Source organism: Melanaphis sacchari, unplaced genomic scaffold (genome assembly GCF_002803265.2).
Source record: "Melanaphis sacchari strain LSU unplaced genomic scaffold, SCAv2.0 Contig1_pilon_pilon, whole genome shotgun sequence".
NCBI lineage: Eukaryota > Metazoa > Arthropoda > Insecta > Hemiptera > Aphididae > Melanaphis > Melanaphis sacchari.
Genome location: NW_020270976.1, coordinates 6,367,462 through 6,388,692, shown reverse-complemented (window position 1 = coordinate 6,388,692; position 21,231 = coordinate 6,367,462). Strand labels below are relative to the sequence as shown.

The 21,231-nt window shown below is 26.6% G+C and overlaps 2 pseudogenes; one reads left to right on the top strand and one right to left on the bottom strand.

Annotated features, from left to right (window-relative positions):
• The first annotated feature begins 836 nt into the window (after window positions 1–836).
• LOC112593273 lies at window positions 837–14,062 on the top strand (annotated as a pseudogene).
• Window positions 6,906–9,913, bottom strand: LOC112593234 (annotated as a pseudogene).
• Window positions 14,063–21,231: the final 7,169 nt, after the last annotated feature.

Sequence of the window (21,231 nt, the reverse complement as noted above, 5' to 3'; positions counted from 1 at the left end):
ATTAAATATATTTTTTTTATTAATTAGGATGGGGAAGTTCGTGGAATAACTTTTAAAATTCAAAATATAGGAACCTATATTTTTGTAAAATGATTCGTGCACAGTTTAATTTTTAATGAAATTTGACACGTCGTTTATATTAATGCGTAAATAATTAAAGGAGCTATTGACAATGACATCTAAATATTTGTAATAATTTATAAAATGTCTACAGTAATTAATAATACTAAAAGTTCTTTCGTTGTACGTCCTTACTAATCTGGGTATAGAACTATCAATTTATTACAGTATACAGTAGGTCAGTACAATATGCAAAACGTATATCCGTATGGCGTATTATCATTCGATATTATTTTTATTTATGATGGTCTGTTCATAGTAAGTATTTCTTAATCTGAGAATCGAAAAGTTTAGAATTTTAGATAGCAATATGTATAATCTTAGAGTCTAAGATTGAGATAATAGTGTTTTGTACATGAAGATTAGAGATAAAGAGACCAAACTCCTATAGCCACCCGTTTATAAAGTGGCCCGACAAAAGTCGCACGGTTATTCTGCCACCAGGAACTCGTCGTTCGATTAGAGGGCTACATTTTACAATAATTATAGCATGTAATATAATAGGGATTATGCACATTTTTCGAATTAAATTTGATTTATTATAATACTTTATGATCTGAATCAGATCCAAAACATATTTATAGGAGTAGGGTTAGGACAATGTATACAATGAAAGGTTTCAAATCATTATTATTATTATTTTGTTTGATTATTTAAATAAAATAATTATACACAAAACTATAGTATTTTGTATTTTATATTTTTGCATTTTAAAAATTGTTAAGTGTTGTTTTGTACCAGGGTGTAATACTAGTTATGCTCTAGATGTCAAACAACAAATATCAATCGGATTAAAAAATAAAAATTTATTTAAAGCACCTAAAGTAAAAAAACAAAATATCTTAACCTTATTTATGAATAATCATTTTCCTATTTAATTATTTGTAACATATTTTATTTAGAATACAGAGCTTTTAGCAAGATGGCATAAAACTATACCTAGAAAAAATAAAATACTCACAGAAAGGTGTTATATATGTTATGGGCTATAAAATATATTGTTAAATATAAGTATATATAATATAATCTTAACCATGACACGTGTCGGGAAGTAAACATATTCTTACAGATCATGATACAAGATAGTAGATACATATTATTAGGAATCTCGTTGCATTAGGATCATAATGCATTTTCGGGTGCAATTATCTACTTCTCAACAACATCATAACAAATATCGCAATAGTGCATTATGCGTGCCGAGGTCGAGTGAAATGCATTATTAAGGTTACTCGTATGCAATAACACATAGCATTGGCACATGTTGGCAATTAGGACCAGAATTGCATCTTGGATATTGTTTTTACCAAAAACAAGTATCAAAACAACTCCAAGGATATATATGGAAATCAAGGCTATGGACTACAATAACAAGCTTTTTCATACATAAGAGAGCCCAGAGACCAGCAACAGGAGATGTACCACTGTACCAGAGCCACAGAGACCTGAGCACCTTCACAACTCTCGGCCACTTTTTGTATCAGTTACATGAACTTTATTTATATGTAATAAACTTATTATTGTTCTTAAAAGTTGTAATTTTCATTTAAAATAACATCCTGAACTTGGATCTGATATTGGCACGCAACATGTATGTGAATTGCATTTTGAAGAGAATGATATTCTACTTTTTGACGAGACCATCTTAAATGATGGAACAGTCAATAAAATTAAAAGAATTAGACCTATATAGGGGCAGTTCTATCTATATTTCCAAACTTACCATTTTATTTAACAAAGCATAAAATGAATAGAAAACCTCCTCTTGAAAAGTCTATAAATACTGGTAAAAAGAGATCTAACCCAAGTCAGGCATGTTTAAATATGGTCAAAAAATCCCACGAAGAATTTTCTTTTCAGTATTCAAAACAAAATCTGAATCTATTAGAAAAACCGGATAATAAATGGATGTTTGGATTAACTGATGATGAAGTAGTACTTACAATATGGAATAGTGGATCTGAAAAAAGAATAGTAATTTCAAATGATTTAATAGTAAAAGTAAGCAATAATTTAATTAAAAATAAAATAAATACCTGTATAACCCTATAATCTTCCAGTTCTGTGTTATCCGCCGTCGAGCACGCACGTTAGCTATACCTACGTCGCGCGCTTATCATCAGTACCGATACTATTAATTATGTTCACGTGTTACCACGATAATACGCAGACCCGTCTGTAATGACTCGCACTACTACTCAGATACCGACCAAACGAAATTTGTCGTCCTCCTCTTCGTCTAATCTCGATACAAGTTTAAAGAAAAGTAAGTCTTATGTGACGCCAAATCGGTTCGCTCCCATCTCTGCGGATGACAACCTCCCCGAGGTTTTCAGTCCCCCTTCTATCACAGTCTCACCGTCAACATATGAACTATGAACCTAATACGTCATCATCAAACCACCTCGGCGATGTAACAGTCGAGGAGACGAGGTACTGGCCAGCACCGCGAATTGTCATAAGTAATGTTACTAACTTCTCCTCGTTGAAAGTAGATTTAATATCTCTGGTGGGTACCGATGGCTTTATGACTACCGCCAAGGGTTCCTCCGTAATTATCAAACCTCGTAATTGCAATGGTTACGATAAATTGGTCGAATATTGCAACGACTCGGACTTAGAATGTCATACGTGGGCACCCCGTCATAAACGCCCATTCAAAGTGTTCATCCGATATCTACATCATACTATTCCTGTTGAGGATATAGATAAGGCCCTCCGGGAGCTGGGCTTCTCTATCATAAGTGTACTAAACGTCCGCAACCGAGTTAGCAAACAGGCTCTACCACTATTTACCGTTGTCCTAGAAGCAACCGATTTTAACCGGAGCATTTTCCAATTATCCTCCCTCCTAAATTCCAAAATAGTCGTCGAAAAGCCGCATCAATCCCGTTACCCTCCACAATGCAAACAATGTCAGCGATACGGTCACACTCGCTCTTACTGTAGTGAATCACCACGTTGTGTCAAATGTGGCAACAACCATTTTACCGCGGACTGTGTCAAATCTTCGGAACTGCCTGCGAAATGTGCGTTATGTTCTGGCGCACATACCACGAACTACAAAGGTTGTCCTTCATTAATTAAATTTTTGAACAGTCATCATGAAAATGGTCATCTCAAGACCACGCCACTTGTTCCACGATTAGTGCCCTCAAAGGTGATCTTGCCAGTCACAGCGGAGCCCCCGTCAGTGCACACCCGTGACAAAGAAAAATCCAAGGCCAAAACTTATGCAGAAGCAACTTCAAGCAACTCAAATAATTTTAACTTTGAACCTATATCTAATATTTTATCTCAGTTTGTTACGCAACTAAACTCCCTCATTACCCCACTAACTTCACTTTTATCCACACTCTTAAACTCATTACTATCTAAGAATACCGTCTCTCCTTAATTATCCACCGAATCCAAATTCATAATCATAATCATAATATTTTGTTATATTTATATTCTAATTACTACCAACTTCTATTACTTCTTAGTAAATTTTTATTTTAATTGGTTTATGTAATCACTATCTGTAATTGTTGAACTGTAATAGTTATAAGCTAATGGATCTAAAAAAATAAAAAATAAAACCCTATAATCATATTTTATATTAATTCATATAATTCGAATTCTTCATTCATTAAAATATATTGACAGATTTTTTTTAAATGATATTGAAATTTTATTTGACTGCAACATTATTAATATAATTTTATTGAGTATGAATGATACAAATAAGTTATTGAAATATATACATTATTTAATAGTATGCAAAGAGATTACATCAGCAAATAACATTACCAGGTAAAAAATGTAATATATAATAAATGTTTTTTAATTTACCATATATATTATATTTTATATAAAAATAAATAGAAATAGGTATTAATTTAGTGAATAAATAAAGTTTCGTTCCTATATTTATGTTTCTATAAGGTCTATTACATGCAAAGGTTATGTTTAAAAACGTCTAGGGCAACGTGGGCCCATGAGTAGTTATTATAGAATCTTTTGAATTTTAAACTTTTTTTATAGCAAACAACTTTTGAACTTCAATAGTATATTTAGGTATACTTTTATATAACCAGGTAATAAATAATGAATCATAATTTATATTTAATTCGAACTTTTTATTTTTGACATGTATATGTCTTATGGCTGGGGGTCATTCTGTTAATTTGTCCGACACAGAGAATGTTACCATTACGTTATTGGTGCGTTCACGTGTGCGTGTGTGTGTGCGTCGACCGGTGGGGACCAGTTTATGGAAATTATACGAACGTTATCGGAATCGCGGTTGTTTGTGATCTATTAGTAACATTAGGTATAGCCCGTTGTATAATAAATGTATTGACGATAAAAATAACTATTTTTAACTATTTATTTTTTTATTAACTATTCTATCGACACATCGAGAAGCTTGAGACTCGTGAGTACGTTTCATATTTCAGTAAACAACGTCCTTTATTATCCATCACTTAAAGTATTGTAAATGACGATTCTGTAGTTTAAAAAATTAAAAATGTATACTCAATAAATAATACCAATTTGACATCGACATTCTTATGTCAACTATATTCAGTAGAAACAAGACATATACATGTACCAATGTATCTGTATGTAGTGTAGATACTCTCGATTTTTTTTTTTTTTTACAGTTTGTAACCGACGGTGCCACGGGAACTGCTTTCACATTGCTTTCGCGAAAATTTTATTCGAACTTAAAAACATCAAAAAGAACGTACATTTATAGTAAAGTACGTATAATGTCGTATTGTCGTATAATATGTGGTAAAACTTAGCCCGTTACGAAAATCGAACGACGCGCTCCTGGTGGCAGAATAACCGCGCGACTTTTGTCGCGTCATATTTTGTATACGAATTTTGGTCTCATGGTTTTATACTATAAAATTATAACAGTAAGTAATAACTTATTATTAATAATAAGTTTCTATAAAATGTAAACACTTACTTGACAGTACATGTCTATAATCTATCTTTATCATAATTTATCAAATTCCAAAAACTAAAAATATGTTTATGACGTAACTAAGACAAAACTGACAACTGTCACTTGAAGTCCGAACTTAACCGGGTTAGAACTTAGAAGTAATATTGCCATAGTGATAGTATCTACCGACTTATATGTACCACAGAATGACAGAATATTCTATGCTTATACCATATTATTTTATCAATATTATATATAATAATAAACTAGGGCCATTCAAAGAACGCGACTCGTTCGCGCATCTACATGACCGAGCTCCGCAGATTTGTGCCCAAATTTCTCCCACTCTACCATCTTTCGCCGCCGTAAATTCCCCCACTCGCTATATAATAATGGCAGCGACGGTAGCGGTGGCGGCGGCCAGCGTTCGGGAAGGTTTAGTGGTGGGAATGCGCGAAATCGGACGAATTTTGGGCGCCGCCCAGTAGCGTTCTTAGAATGGCTCTAGAATAGTGATAAACAATTAGGTACTATCACAGAATAAAAATATTAATATTAATTTTCTGCGGTACTACGTGGTTATTTGTTGATGACTTAATAATGAATAACGTTTGTCACTTTTTAGTTTTTACTTCATAGTTTTTGTGTGACGGTCAAAACTTAAAAGTTCAACTAATTTTAAATACATAATATCTAATTAGATATTTCATCAATTTAATATTTTCCAAGTCGTAGTGAATGTGTTTGAGCTTTTGTCAACTGTCTGTTATCGTCGGGAAATGTTTGCATTCGTTTTAAACTGACATCAGAAGAAGTAATTTCGATAATTTGGTATATTCATCAATTTACACTTAGAAGGTACCTTTTATTTCTTATTCAGATCATAGAAAGATTATATTGTTGTTCATCATTATCATTAGATAATGTTTTAGAATTCAACAATTAACTTAATAAACATATCTATGCATGGTTTTTTGTTGGTTTGTATTAATTTTTAGAATTTATAACTTTTTAAAGTTTTGTAGTTATATTTTATAAGGCTATTCATACAAAAGCACAATTTTAAGCTTATGAATGCTTTATTATTATTTTCTATTAATTTGTTTAATTATTGATTACATTTAATAAAGTAATAAACATAGCAAAATAGTAGATACCTATATGATTTATTATTTGATTGAATTAGTCTTAAATCTCTGGCATGAATCAAAATTCTGTAAGTTAAATTGGCCAATCATATTTGATATGATATTCATACAGTAATATTACTTGTGGCTAATAAATTTAAGCATTGAGTATTGTAAACAATTAGTACCCATATTGCCATATTGAAATAACTTTTCAAAGACTTGCTGTTATAGTTTACAAGGTTATTCACACAGAAGTAACTATTTTTAACTAATTTGATCATATGAATACTTAAATATAGTTTTAATTTTTAATAGTATAATAGATATAGAGAAATAGTAATTTAGTTTACCACATATATCTTGATGAGTCGTTTATTATATATTAAATGTATTAAATGACAACAATAATTTGTCTTAGTATCAAAATCGTACCAGTGGCATATTTAGGAATTTTTCTAGGGGGGGGGGGATGAAATATATAATAATTATTAATTAATAATACATCTATAAGGCCATAAATATGTACGTTATATACATTCTTAAAATCCCCTAACTTGTTACCTATTACAGTTATCATGGATCAATGCGAAATAAGAATTAACACAAATTGTATACCTATTACTTGCCTAATAATTATTATTATTATTTATATTTATTAAAAATGTATTCTAATTACTAAATCATGTGTTTAATACGATAACTGAAAAAAATAATTATAATACAAAATCCACTTTTTTATTTTTTTGAATACTCAGTTCATCGATAACCTCATCTGGCATGATTTGTATCGACCAGTGACATGTCAATAAAGCCAACTCATTAAGTCGGTTCTAATAAACAAAGTATTTAATAATTACTAATTTATAATTATATTTCAATATTAAACAGGAAAATTGATAAAATATTTACTTCTGTCATACTATTTCTTAAGTAGGACTTAATCCTCTTTAAACTTGAAAAACATAGTTCTAGTGAAGCAGTTAATACAGGCAAAGTACAAAATATTTTCAAGAGTTCATAAATATTTGGATAAGTCTTTATCACAAACATCTAAAGCATGTAACCCAGAGGTAAATACAATTTTTTCAGTCATTAACTTTACTCTCCACATCTCTAACTTAATGATGCTAGATTGTTGGTCAATTGTTAATGAATTAAACTCAACAAGCTTTTGAAAACCAACAATATCTTCCATTTCTACCATAGGTTATTCTGATTTGAAAATGCAATTAAAACCTAAAAAATAAATTATATGTAATAGATATAAAATTGCAAATTCTAAAAAAGTGTACACATATTAAATATAATACATATAATATCTAATATAATAATATATATATAGAATATATTTACCTTCAAACATAGCTTTAAGATTCATAAACCGCTTAGTCAGTTGCATTAAATAGTAGTCAAAATATGATAAAAATACTGTAACACAATAATAATGTTCAACAGAACAATCCAAAAGACTTGAATTATCTCTCAATGTTTGTTTGAAATGACTCTTTTTTTTTTAAATTCAATACCAACATTATCTGCAGCTATCTAGAAGATAAATATTGAACATTTTGAAATTTGAACACAATGAAATTATTTTTTTAAATAATTTACATTAATATTTTTGTAGATTTGACTAAATTTGGTTTGGTAATTGTTTCAAATGACCTTCAGTGTTGACTACATTTTCAACTATATCTATATTTTTTTTTAAATCTATTTTAACTTTTTGTAACTGCTTACAGAGAGGAAGACAAAAATAAAATAGAAACTGAAAACATTTTTTAATTAAAACACTATAAGTAGATTATAAATTGTATAGTAAAAAATTGAAACATTTATAAATATCTTAACTATATAAAATTAAATTATGAATTCTGTATCTTCCATAGAATGTTTAAGCATCGAGGCGTCTGCTGGATCTTTCCAATCAGATATTGTGCCCAATGCTTTAAAAACAAATGGAAAGAGCTCAGAGAAATTGTTCATTGCATCATATTGTTGTACCCAACGGGTAGTACATAGTCTTTATAATTGTTTTACAGTGGGCTCGTAGTCTGATTTTTCAATTTCATGTAGAAGAATAGAATTTATTTTTGGAGTATTAAAAAAATGATAGGCCTTTTCAATTATTCCCAAACAATTTTTACTTGGTTTAATACCACTAGCTGTTGATACAGCTAAGTTTAGTGAATGAGCTGAATAATGGACATAAATTGCTTTCAGATATTTTAACTTAACAATACTTTGTACACCTCTAAATTGCCCAGACATATTACTAGCCCCGTTGTAGCCCTGTCAATGCAGATAGCTACAATCAATCCCACACTTTCTTAAACCTATAAAACAAAATTATATTAAACATTTAGTTCTAGAAAAAGGATAAGAACTAAGTTTTTTATACAAATATTTACAAATAGTTATTATTTAATACTATAGTATAAATCATGATTACCATTTAATATGGAATTTGCCAAAGATTCACCTGTCAGACTTTCAATTTCGAAAAATTGTAAAAAATCTTCACTGATATATCTTACACAAATAGCAACTTATTCTTTTATTGAAATATCTGTGATTTAATTGGCAAGTACCGAGAAACATTTAGACTCATTAACTTTTTTTGCAATTTTTCTCAATATTAGGTATTGTATTACATCACTCTATTATGTCATTTTGGATAGTTGGATTGGTGTACTTATTTCTTTTCCCTGGACCTTCAAGAATACTTTGTAAAAAATCATCACCTTTTGCTCTATATTAAAGTATGGCCCGAAAATTTCCTTGTCATAAAGCATCTTCTAATAACAATAAAATTAAAAATTGATTAAAATAATCTAATATAATAAAACCATTCAAGAAATGCATTATAAATTTAAACTCACCGTCAACTGAAATACTACCAAAATCCTTATGATTCTTCTCTGCCACATAATAATATTCATTCGATAATCGGTCTAAGTCTTTTCCGATTTTCTTCAATTTGAGTCATTCTAGGTAGTCGGCACAAAGTATAATACATATTAATAAAATAAAATTTAAGTAAATTCTGATGTATTTAAATTTATTCTATGGTATGAAAATTAAAAAATAACAATACCTATTTTGATCAATTTGTTCGAATATTATAGATGGTTCTTCTTTGTTTAAAACCTTCAAAAAATACTCAGAATCGAGAACTGCTGACAAATGATATTTACAGCTCATATGATATTGAAAAACCTGGAAAGCATTTAATCAGTTGTTAATAATTAAATAATTACAAATTACAAAAAAAATTAAAACCTCTTTAGCTTTTTTCCAATTTGTAAACGGTTCAGTTACTAAGTTTCCTAAAGATTGATTACCAACACCACCACTCTTAGCAAATAAAACACAGTGTTTACAGAAAGCACCGCTTTTGATTTCCGAATAACAAAGCCAATTAAATTCATGAAGCCACTTATGTTGGAATTTTAGTCCACGTTTTTTATTACTTTCAAGTATTAGAAAGTTATACTTTGTATCTGGAACTCACAGATTAGTAAGCACCACTGCACCAGGCACCTAGAATAGAAGAACTAGCACTCAATTTTTTTTATTAATCAATTTGCTTTTTTATATTGAATAATGATATATTTAAATTATAAACAATGTAAAAATAGTAAGGAACAAAAGAACTTACAAGTTTTGTATCGGTATCTTTTAAAAACAATTTATCAACGATATTACCAATATCATTCATATTTATGACAGTGATTGGTTGATCATAAATTGGATTCTCCTTAAAAATGTAAAAAATATATTATAATTATGGAAATAAAAAAACTTAAAAATAGACTGGTACAAAATACTTAATTGTATTTAATATCGAATATAATTTATAAATAATAAGTTTAAACAATTAAAAAGGTTAAAAATTAAGTTGAAATAAAATAGTCCACAAATACCTAAACAAATTAATAAAATAAAGACAAATGACAATTGTCAATTTATAATTATAATTAATTACTTTATTAATTTTTATACTTACCTACCTCATTGTTTTCCAAACAAATTTTTTTATTTGTACTAAAATAAGAAAATAAAGTGTTTTTATTTTTTTTAGTATCACTCATATTGTTTTAAAATTGATAGTCTTTTAAAAATAATATATTTGCTTTTTAACTTAGTTTACCATACATAATAATTATTTTGATGGCCTGCTTATATTTATACATTAAAATTTACTAAATGACAATAAAAATTTTCTTTATAATAGAAAATATTGAGCTTTACATATAAAAATTGTACATAATATTTCAAATATCTTCAAATTAAATTTGCTTTTAAATTTAGTAAAAATACTTACTAAATATGTTTGATGTCATGTTTGGGACTTAGATGCTGTTATAACTAAATTAAAAACTCATTATAATAATATAAAACTATACATTTTACATGTATGTGTGTATGCAACTATGTATTTTGCATATTATATGGTTTTTACTTATTAGAGGAAAAAATGTTATAAATTTAGTTTAAAAATTCAAATTCTTGTAAGCAAATATTATGTAATGTATTTTACCAATGTTGAGTGCATGACAACTTTACTGTGTGACTTCTGTATGATTTTGCTTTGTGCTCCATGCCTCCTTGCCACAAATGTTAATTCCTCCTATTGACCTATCGTGTGTTTTTTTTATTAAATGACATTGATATTGGAGCAATAGATAGAATTATTCAAAAAAGGAAAAATTAATATTACAAATAATAAATACATTTTTAAATAAATTCAGTCAAAGTTATTTTATTCTAATGTATGAAATGTATGTATATGCTCATATTTTTATTTGTATTTATCTATATTTAAAGCTTTAATTAATTTTTAATTAATGTAACAATATCTAAGTCCTAATAGTTATAATTTAATATTGGATTGACTACAACTTTATGTTGTGAAAAGGTAATGTTTTTTCAAAATCTGTTTGATTTTATATGCATAATTTAGCATTATTCATGTTAAACGCAAAGTTTAATCATACAAGTTTTTGAAATCAATGTTGTCATTTTGCAGTATTTGGAAATATTATGTATCTAATATTAAGTTGATTCAAACATAATATGAAAATAGGTGAATTATTACTTATTATTTAAATTAAAAAATATATTTAGGTACCTTTATTAGTCAAAAAATACAGCTAGGTAACCTATTTTTATAAATGTGAAATAATTGTATGCTGTATAAAATAATTTAAACAACAATTTAGTATAATTATCTACTATTTATCGATTGTATGATATTTGTTTATAATTTTATATAATAAATAATAAATATTATGTACAATTATTGAAAAGGTAAATACCGTTCCAATAATAGCATTGATTATAATTATAAGTACAATATACATACATAATATTATAAGTAGGTATATTAACTTTTTTTATTATCAATACAATCATATGATTTGACCTTTGTAATATAAAATTAAATTAAGATTTTAGCCTCCATTAGGAGGTTTCTTCACTCCATCATTCCTGTTATATTATTTTATAAATTAAGCTTATTGTTCTAGATTGTAACAGATTGCTAAATAAAGAATTAAGTTTAAAAAAAAAAGATATCAAACACACTTTTTATTTTACTATAATAAATTGATAATTAGATAGCGTACAGATTATTAATGTTGTATAACAATTCATCGGCGTATAACGGAAGTACAAACATATATTATTATTATTATTATTATTATTCATTGATGCCATTTTACAATTTAAATACAAAATTCAAATGTAAATAACTTCTCTAATTATTAACGCATAATTATGAATGATTCGTCAAAATTCATTAAAAGATAAATCCTATATGAATTGTATTTTAAAAATATAGGTTCCCATTTGAATTTTAAAAGTTAACCCTAAAATCTCCCCTTTTTAATTAATAAAAAAAATAATTAATATTAAATTAGTTTAGGTTGTATAATTCAAAGAGGTTTTTATACAGGTTATTTTTTTCTAATTTAAGTAAAATCTGCCGTCATATGAAATTTGGAACACTCTGTATATGAAATTGATTTATCTCAAAGCTAACTAATAATATCCAAAATTATTGACTGTGCGTATTATAAAGACTGAAGAAATTGATTGAAATATTTTATTTTGTAGTTATTTTTTAGTTTGAAATATTTATATATATTTTTTAAGTTAACTGACAAAACCATATTTATTTTTATATTTCTACTAATTATATTATTTTTCTTTATATCTTTGTTATTTTTTGATAAAGTTTATATTTCTTATTTATTTATCATATAGTATTTTATAATATATTTATCGCATTGTACCATATAATTGATTTTTCTTCGTCATCTTATATACTTCTATATTGATATTATTATGTGTTATTAGTCTGTTAATTTACTTTCAAAAATAAATAAATATAAAAATTTTAATTTGCTTTATAACAGTGCGTTGAATTTGAATATTCCATGTTTTTTTTTTTTTTTTTATTGAAATTGACACGTGGAAAAAAGTGTTAAAAACTAAAACTTAAATTTTTTCTTTATACATAAATATAGTTTTTAATGTTTTTATAGTTATTAATATAATGATTTATTAATTTTTATCTATATAATAATATATTTATTTAATTAACTATTTTTAAATTTTATATGCATAAAAATATAATATAATTTAGTAATAAATTATTACTAATAATAATTCACAATACATTACATATAAAATGGTGAACAACACAATGTGTCGATATTGATATTTAGTTCGGTTGTGGATTTATTGATTTACTTTACATGAAACATAATTTTTAGATTAACACAATAATATTTATATTATCTATCACAATAGTTAATTAATAACTACTACAAATTAAGATAATTTTTTATAACTTTTTTGTCTAACAATAATTGTTACGTAATATATTCAGATTTAATTTTGATTTTGTATGTAATTTTCTTTTGTCATTATTTTTATTTTTTAAGCATTTTGTCACACGGAATAATAACTCAAATTTTATTAATTAATTAGTAAGATAAAATATGTTTTTTACTGTATTTAATTTAAATTCAAATTTGCAGTTTCATTAAAAAGTTTAAATGTTTGACCTTATTGTTAATTACAATAAATATCAAACATTTTTTTTTATTATTATTTTCCCACGTTAAGTTGTTCATATCGGTCATATTACCAAATTTAGTTTGATATTTTATCGTCAAAGTCATAACATATTTAAAATTATAATCTAATCAAGCAAAGTTTTATTTACATACCATATTATGTTAAATTTCAGCTGGCGAAATACTAGATATTAATGCAATTAATACAATATCTTTATATTCTAAACAAGCATATTATATGTCATAGCAATCATATCATAATATATTGTTTATTTTATATTAATTATTATCCGTTTGAAATATACATTTCTGTTAATAAACAATAAACGTTAAGATACTTCAAGTGAAGTGAGAGCATATTTTTAGGTATATTCAACTACTTTTAGGTGCGTATTTTAATGCTTACCAATACACCACTGGGCATACGCGAATAAAGAAAATCCGTGAATAAATTAAATAAAGTAAATTGTTGTGTTTTAAAGAAGACACATTTAAGTTTTTTCGCATATCGATAAGAAAAATATTATTTTTCGATAACGCAATTTATATAATTAATAGCTAGTTAGTGTTTTCCTAATATTAAAACTATTATTAAAAATATCATATTAATTTGTAGTTTATAACTTCGACATGTATTTATTTACGACACTATACGTAAACAATTAATACTATCATGACGAATAAAATTAAATTGTAAACAATAAATCGCTCGTAAGAGTATTTGGTACAACCTTGTGAAAAAAATTGTAAAAATGTTAAATAGTGTCGTCACAAAACGGTAACATAAAAAAGGGCTATTCTTTTACGTATATAAGGATATATCTTTTAAGATTATTAGCCCTTACTGTATAAAATTCAATTTTGAATTATAATATAAAGGTTTTTAAAATAATAGTAGACATTTTAGTTAGGAGTTAGCGTTTTATATAATCAATAACAGCTGTACCTGATAAATTCTTAGAAAAATGTATCTATTAAAAGATATTAATGTAATGTTAAAATTAATAATGAGAATCAAATAAGTCATTGTAAGATTATATTATACAAACATCACTTTAGCAATTCTTTCAAAATCAAAATACAACAATAATTTTATATTTATTTATTTAAATAATAGCCTTTTTTTATGTTCCCGTTTTGTGACGACAATATTTAACATTTTTTCAATTTTTTTTTTTCAAAATACCTTCCTGAATGTCATCATGTCGCCTGATTTTTCATTTTCTTTCCCTGAGGAGAAGGGAGGGGAGATTGTATTTTATTACTGCTGTTATAATCGTTCAGTTCATCAGTACGCGGTTGTTTACTGTTTTTAAAGAGTATTTTCATTTGCTACACAAAATGATTGCCTTAACAATAGATAATTTGTATTTAATCAACGATGTTATCAATGCATTTTTAGACATCGTAATATTACAAACATCGTTTATTCCATTAAATGTATTATTTTATGCAGTACTTATATATTCAGCCATTAAAAACGTGAATGATTTTCAAATTTTTTATAATGGTTGTATTGGAAATTATGCTATTGGGCATTGGCTATGTGTGTATTATCGTAATGAAACTAAGTACGTATAGAAGTGTATGATAAGTCTATACCAGTGTATCCAAATCGGTGGGTCGCGAAATATTTTTATGGGTCTTGGCCTATTATTAAAATATAATATAATAATTTTAATAAAAAATTTATAAATGCCTAAGTTATATTTTATTTGATACCTCTACGTAGAATAATAATGTGAAGTCTCGCTAGTATTGTAGATTCTGCGATATAAACATCAATATATCTTTATTCTTTAGTAAAGTTTGTATTATATTTTTATCTTATCGGTATAATATGTGCTAATGATTGTCGATGTGGTATCGGTCTATTTTCCATACAGTTGAGCAATAAGCGATTAGAATATTATTAAACTTTTCGATGTGTCCTTGACTCTGGTAGTGGTATAATATTAAATTACTATTTTGTATATTCTATGCTTTCAATACTTCTAAAGGTAGTTTACCAGTGAATTTGTTAAGTCTAATCCCTTATCCAAATGCATTTCCCTTATCGCTCCGAATTGTAAGATCATACGTACCTATGAGAAATACTATCGTTGATTGTGAGTAGGCAAGTTTTTACGAATCTTTTCGCTATGGCATATTTTGCGGTCGCTTGTATATGCCCACTAAACTGTACGATAATATACCCATTACTTAGAGGATGAATTGGCTCTATATAGTCTCAAGTGAACCTCTCGAAGAGTTTTCCTGTTATTTTTGGTGATGTTAACATATGACCGTATGTAAGCGTTTAGTCAGTTTTTTGTTTTTGACAACTTACACACAAAGTTACAAATGTGTGGATGATGTCTATATACGTGGTTGACCAAAATTAATGATTTTTTTGTATGTTTTATCTACCTACTCAAAAATAACCCACGAACGAGAGTAATCCTGAGATTTACATAAAACTTCATTTTTGCGACAATGAGATAACGCTATTAAATTTATGGACATATATATTTCGTATTCAAGAATATTTTCTTAATTTAAAAACTAATTTATCGACTTTATTAATCTGATATATACGCATTATCTAATGCTTGTATTATTTTGTTAAGTATTGTGTCATTGCCTACATAGTTCTATCGGTATTACCTTTAACTTGACTGATGGTTAAATCGCTATCCTTTTGTAATTAATGTTCATGAGTTGGTGGATCGAATACCGGCCGCGTGTTTTCTTAAAATCGCGTCACACACTTAATCCAAGTCTTTTCCGGTATTTTATTGCGAAATCAAAGTCAATTATTTTACTTTTCAGTCGTTAAATTTGCACTAATTAAGTTTTTATATTGTGTAGATACCAAAATAAGGCGTGGTCTGTCCGAATTTCTATTTCGATACCATAAACATATGTGCGAAAAGATTCTAATGTAAATAGTATCGTTTATAGTTGTCGTTATATTGTGGTTTATTTTTCTTCTATCTTAGTTAATCACCGAGAAAAAAGATAAACAGGATGTAATTGCTTATCTTCTTTTGATTTTAAGTTTCCACTATTCCGATTTTGCTTGCTTCGTATCATATTATTATAGATGAATTCGGGGTAAAATGTTTTAAAAAGGTTAGACTATAGTTAATTGGTTTTTAAGTTTTTCAAAAGCATTTTGATTTGATATGGTCTGTTGTACGGGTGATTTTTTTGTGGCATAGTATTCTTCCGTTAGATCAGTTGAAATTTTTGGTAAAAAATTTTTAAAAAAATTGCACAGACCTAATTTGACTTTTTAATTTTTTTTGTTCTTTTAGTGATAATCTGTAAAGTGGTAAATTAACGGGTCCTGTTGTTATTGTTGGTATTGGTACATCTCCCACGTCTTTCGCTTTTAAATCCATTGAATGTTTAGCAAAACAATCTGTATATATATTATTTAAAATAAGTTTTAATTTTGTGTATCGTGGCAATGTTAATTTCGGGTTTATACCAAATTCTACTCCGTCTGTGCTTTGTTTGTTAGTAGTTTGTGTATACGGTGCATTGTTATATTTCAATATTTTGTTATCGTTTTGCAGATTAATAAGTTTTAAAATATTTATTTGACAAAATACTGTTTGTTTATACCAATCTAATAGTTTTTCCTTCACTTTTGTTTATTAGTTTGTTACGGTATTTTTTAATACAGGTTCCGCATACTTCGCAAAAAAATGTATCTACGGGCTCGATTCGGTAAGGATAGTTTAAGTACTTGTGAAATTTTAATGCTGATTCGGATGACAACAGATGTTCACAATCCTGGAAATACCGAGTGTACCGGGTAGTCAGAGTTTTGTTTAGCCATTATTTTTTATTTCTACGGAATTATTTATGTTATAATTATCAAATGAGTGTATTTTTTGTTATGAATTAATATTACTAACCTATAACCTAACCTAACCGTGGCATTCCTCTAATTATCGGTTTATGTGTTTTGCAATATCATTTATATTGAATTTAATTGTGTACATTCTTGTATTATGTAAGCGATAATGATTTTTGATTTATTATTGCTAGAGTCAAGTGATTATTTTCATGAATTATTTCTATTTTTGGTCTGTTTTTTTTAGTATATTATAACGGGGTATTTAAAATACACTATTATTTGTATTTTTTGTTTTGATATAATTATTAAGATTTTTATTAAATTGATCTACTAAATATGGTAAAACTTTTTCTGTCAAAGAATATTCCGATTTTGTATTTGATATATTAATTTTCCTTATAATTATTTCTATTGTGGATGTATTTGCTCCTCTCCTTTTAAGCAAACTCGTAGTGCATATATTGTTCACCACAGTCACCGTCAAAAGTTATTTCCTCGATTTTGATTAACTGTGACGCACCTAATAAAATATTTTCTTACCGTCTGTGTTTAATGTTTTCAGCATTAAATAATTCCATTTTTTCAGTAGGTATATTAATTTTGTTATTGGTTTCATTATTATAATATAGTATTGGTAGATATTTTTATTTCATCAATAAATATTTTTATGCATGTGTATTAAAATATGAATCTCAGCACACAAAAAATTATGGGCCATTCTTTTCGTCTCGTCCAATGCATATTTTAGGTAACGCTACTCTTTTAATTTGTTGTTTTAACCAAAATCTCTTAAGGTTTTTTAATGTCATGAAAATGTTACCGTACGATGATTTTTGATCTTGATATTTATTTTGTAATTAATTATTTTTCTGTTTTTAGAACTGTGATTACAATTACCCTTTTTTTTGTAAAATTAAATTATCGATATTATGAAATATATTACGAAACTGAAATGCGATACCACTCACTGTTCATACTTCATAGTTAAGTATTCGCCGATGCAGTGAGTAATAATGTCACTTGATTCATCGTTGAACACATTGCCAGTGACTTCTTTGTATATGCAGTTGAAACGTTGCAAATTATTATCAAATAATAAAAATTGTTGGAATTCGTTTAATATTTCATGTAATACTACGCATTTGATTTCGGTTTCAGGTATTTCATTAATTATTTTTTGAATATTGAGTGGTAATTTTGCTTCTTGATGGTGTATTATGAACGATGCTGTTTTTATTTATATTATTGTTGAATATAAAATGTTTAATTTTAAATTATTAGCTGATTCTAAGTATACATTATCGTTGATTGGCTTAATATTATCAAGTAATACTATTTTGTTATCTATTAATTTCACGCTTGCTCCGTTATTTAATAATAATAAATACTCAGTTTGAATAAATTAAATATAATTAACTTTTCCGGCTTTTTTTGTAATTTTATTTTATTTATTAAATAGAGAGAGAAATGTATTTATTTTTTTTTTTAACACTTATTATCAATATCAATCCCTTAAAAGTTGTATATTACTTATAACTTAAATCAACTAATGAATTATTAAAAATTGAAACGAATTCCAAGTTTTTAAATACAAATTTAATTATAACAGGCTCTGACACCTTCACTAGCATGTAACGTGATTGGGGTAACAATCAGTTAAATGTAAGATAATCAAGAACAGACGAGAGACCCCCATAAATATAGGTAATTTATTGCTGTAGCCGGGAGTAGATAGAGATATAGGATCTAAAATAAATTTAAATAACTAGCACTCAATGATAGTTACTATTATTATATTGCCTATCAAATATTTATAACAAATAATACTTACAAAATATGTAATTAAAAAATTGTACAATAGTAGGTGGTTGTATCACAGCCTTATGGTGTTTGGTAGTCGATGGTGTGTTGATGTCTAATACATACGTACAACGAATATTGTTCTTACTTGGTGTATGTTGGCCAAAGATCTTACTGTTAATTGAGTGTGAATATTGTATCGGTCAGCAGTTAGATGTGTAGTGTCATGTTATATAATTGTTACATTGGAATCTGTGAATCTGTAAGATAGATTTAAACTTTAAAATAAGCTAATATTCAATTTTATAAATTTTAGTCCTATAAGATGATAGACGTTGCTAAATGACAACAGCATTAAATAAGTTGTAATTAATTAATAAAATACGATAAACTGGCAGACAAAATTACCGTTAAAAATGAGAGGTATGTCTCGGCTGCATTAATATTTATATTGATATTTTCAATACATAATATTTTAAAAATTTTAGCTCATTTTGAGCTAATAATATATATATTTGAAATTTTTCATAACACTATACAGTATACATACATTGTTTTTTTCCTGCAAATATATTTTATACTCGATTTCATGAAAATAAAAAAATTAATGTAGCTAAAAATGTATTATATTTTCAATTTTAAGTTTTAACACCTTAAAATTAAAAATGTTGATAATACAAAGTTTATCATAAGTTTATTTTAAAGTATTTAAAAATATTTGAAATAGGTATAAAGTATATACAGACACATAATTTTATTTTTTATATTCATTTGGAATTTATTTTTCAAATTTTGACAAAGTTAGATAGGATTTAAAAAAAAAAAAATTTGTTTGTGAGAAAATTTAAACTTTTCTCCATTATATGCCTATATTATTATTTGAAAGTGAAAATTTCAAAATATTAAAAACAAATTTTAAGATATCTACTCCACGAACTTATTCACGTTATTCTACACAGTAATTTATCATTGGCCTATAAGTTAATATAAATAACGCATGATATGATATTTTAACAATATAATATTTCTATCTATAGGTAGAAATTATTTTAATTTATCGTGTCCATTAATAATATAAATATAAATTAGAATAATAGTAATAAAAATATATTAAAAATTATTTTTAAACATAGAGTCTGTCCTAACGTTTCCGCTCAGAACCGTTTTCTTATGTACAATAATTTATCGAATTATATAGATTAATTATAGATTTCGAATTCAAAACAATATTTTTTTTAGATACTTTCTCAATGATTATGATGTAGGTACTAGGTATAAACGAAACCTACTATACCACAAATCGAGTTTTTCAAATTTTGCAATCATACGATCATAAACAATGTGCCTAAAATTTTAATTGAACAAAATTATAAGATATCAAGTACATTATTATCAATTAAAAAATGTATGATATTTTTTTTACTAAATGCGATAAACAAGTAGGCAGTCTGAAATCAGAAATCAGTCTGAATGAATTGATGTAAACTGCCATCATAAGCTTTAGTTGAGTATTGCGCATTATTAAATATACTAGTCGTTCATTATATATTATAACCTGTCTTTTTCGAAGTAATTCACCGTTCGCATAAATGTAAATATCTATTGTGAATCAATCAAATACAAGTGGATATCAACCCATATTAATCCACGAATACAACACCTGTGTAAACCACGTTTGTACATATGTATATAATATATTAAGTATATGCATATGTTTTATACAAAGGAACTGTAAGCTTATCAGATTAATGTAGCAGAAATTGGCGAGCAAATATAATATGGTCATATAAAATATTAAAATGATGGATAAATATATTATAGAAACATGTCGTAGTTATTACAAATTTTTACTGGAATCAATAATCGAATTGTTATTTATTTTGTATGCTCGTATTTATAATGCACTTTATTATGGTGTAAAGAGTCATTACCTTTATGAACAGTTAAGAACAAATTTTTATTGACGTCGTGACTAAAAAATATAAAAATATGACATTAACTGAAATATTAGATTCGCTACACTATGTCTGCCTGTTTTTTTTTTTTTTTTTTATTAAATAAAGAGAAGCATCTTAAAAGGTTTTTTTTTATCACATCGCAAATTATTAAATTATGTATTTTAGTTTAAGATAATATGAGTAGTTACTTAAAAGTTACTTATATGATTTTGATAAAATAAATGTAAGAACGCGTTATATTCCAAGTTTTATTGCATATTTCTATATTTCTATAATATTATTATTTACACCAGATTTTTTTATTACATTTTTTGAAAACAAAACATTTTGTAAAGTTATTAAT